General features: G+C 35.3%; 1 pseudogene; it reads right to left on the bottom strand.

Moving 5' to 3' along the window:
• Nucleotides 1-435: 435 nt before the first annotated feature.
• LOC102007654 lies at nt 436-951 on the bottom strand (annotated as a pseudogene).
• Nucleotides 952-2,415: the final 1,464 nt, after the last annotated feature.

Below are 2,415 nucleotides of genomic sequence, written 5' to 3'. Positions count from 1 at the left end.
GGCAACAACCATCAATTACAGTTAAGAATTTTTCTGTAACAACTAAATGGATAATCAAATATTGCAGCAACTCAAGTATTACTGAGCAAAGTGCATTTCTACAGTATTCAGTGTTGCTATTCAGTTTTCTAACTTAAAACAGCCTATGATAACTGGCAGCAAAAAGGGTGCTTGCAGTAGACTGCCTCTGCTTGAGAACTTATGGTGTAATTATTGCATGCTGCTAATATACTATCTAAACACTAAAGGTACTCCAAAAATATTTGATGGTGGACTCTGATTAAGACATTACACTACAAAAAATCCTTACACAGAAGGAAATCCTAAATTGACGTGCTTCTGCTTTAAATATTGAGAAAACATTACACCAGAATGAATTTTCTCAGTGGTTAAGTCAAATGCAGTTACATCATAGCAGCAGTATGTTTTGCACAATTCAAGGCTTTGACTGGTTCTTTAGTCGGCTTCTTCCTCAGATTCTTCTTCTTCAGCCGTTTCTAGCCAAGTTAGCCACTGATTCACCTGGAACAAAGCCCTGCCTTTTCCTGGAAACTCTTGGGTTATACCTTCTTTCCAAGCCAAGAAGGCTTCCTCTTCAATAATTTCCATGTCATAGAAGTGAACGAAAAAGCGGAGTAGCATGCCTTTTGAGAAGCTGCTGTTGTAATAGTGCACCTGCAAGGCATACAGGGCACTGACCTGTAGATCCGCATGATCGTGAAGGAATTTCTGCATCATGGGCTTGAAAGAAAGCAGCAGTTGTTTTTCCTGCTCTAACTGTTCTTTGGAAGGAGCAGAGGAAGAATCTGATTTATCGCTGGGTGCACTTACTTCACTAGAATTAGACTGTAAGAAGCTAGTCGTTAAGATGCTCACAAATCCTTTACCTACATGAAGTTTGGGAAAGATGTGCAGAAAATGCTCCCAGAAGTTGATCAGAATAAGAACCATATGTTGGAGATTTTGGAAGCAAAAGGACTGAGTTTCTTATCCCCACTCCTCACATTGGAGAAAGAGCTGTTAAAGCAAATACAGTTGGATCCATCCCCTCAAACCATATAAGTGGATAAAAGATTGTCCAGTCTTTTGAAGGAAGAGTGCTTAAATTTCTAACGGCAAGGATTAAGGATTGATGCAAAGGGCAGGTCCTTCCATAAAATTATCAAAACAGGGGAAGTTCACACAGATGTCCACATAACAACAAAGCCTGAATGTTTCATATGCAAATTTTCTTTTTCACATCTACCTGGTAAAGGACTCCCACTTTTCTAAAATTGACTCCTAATTCTGTTTTAAAACATTCTGTTGAAAAATGCTCTACTAAATATAAGGTGAATGAAGACAGATCATGTGTTGCCTTAATATCATGTTCTCAGAGTCTGGCATAGGACCTAACACTTAGTAGAAGGTCAATGAATATTTATTGTATGAATGTGAATGAATGCAAACAAAAGAGTCAAATAAGTGTAAAAGAGCTAACAGACTGAAAAACTTCAAAAATATAAAATCTATTAAAACAGAAGTGAAAAATGCAATCTAAGGTAGTGGAGGGGGTCAGTTTAGGGGTGTAGACACCTTTCTTTTTTCTTCTTAACCAACTAGTCAACTTCAGTTCAAAATATTAGGATACCACTGCCAGTGGCCATTTCAGGATGACAGAGTCAGAAGTAGCAAGTGTTTTTTTCTGTTTTTTTTTTTTCAGGTATCCTGCAATAGGTGTATTATTTTATACTCAGAATAAAAGTGAAATTAAGGGCATTAAAAGGCTTGTTTGAGATTAACAACCAGAATAACAGGATAAAAACACATAAGATAATTAGACTAAATCAAAGTACACTTTTAGATATATAGCAGTACCTCAGTTCACAGATTTAATTTGTTCCATGATTGGAAGAGATGGCCACGTTTATGTTTATATTGGAAAGACAGTAACTGTTGTATTTGCCACCTGATGCAGAGTTCACAAACCAATAAAATTTTACCACGTGTTTCTTTGTGTGAACCACATTATTTACAAAACAAAATGTTTTTGACTGAGGTAACACTGCTTGGATCACGCTGGATTACAATAACTTTTTCTCTTTCTCTTTTTTCTATTATCTGTCTTTTATATCACACTTTACTTATATATTGAGTTTTTCATAAGAAATAGTGCAATAATTTGCAATAACCATGTAAATAGTTATACTTATGTATATATGACAAATTCATAAGGACTCATGAATGAAATAAATGAATAAATAAAAGGTGGATAGAAGGAAGGAGAAAAAGAATGAAGATGTGTTATATACATGCACCAGTTCCTGAAAATAAATATAATCTCTGTGTTGCTACACTGTACTAATAAACACTGTTACAATACTTTCTGTTTCAATAAATTTTTCTTCTTGTCTAGTACATGTTAAGAAATGCCCA

Source organism: Chinchilla lanigera, unplaced genomic scaffold (genome assembly GCF_000276665.1).
Source record: "Chinchilla lanigera isolate Chin_1 unplaced genomic scaffold, ChiLan1.0 scaffold00073, whole genome shotgun sequence".
Lineage (NCBI taxonomy): Eukaryota > Metazoa > Chordata > Mammalia > Rodentia > Chinchillidae > Chinchilla > Chinchilla lanigera.
The sequence above is the reverse complement of the archived record's forward strand: the minus strand, read 5'-3'. Positions and strand labels throughout refer to the sequence as shown.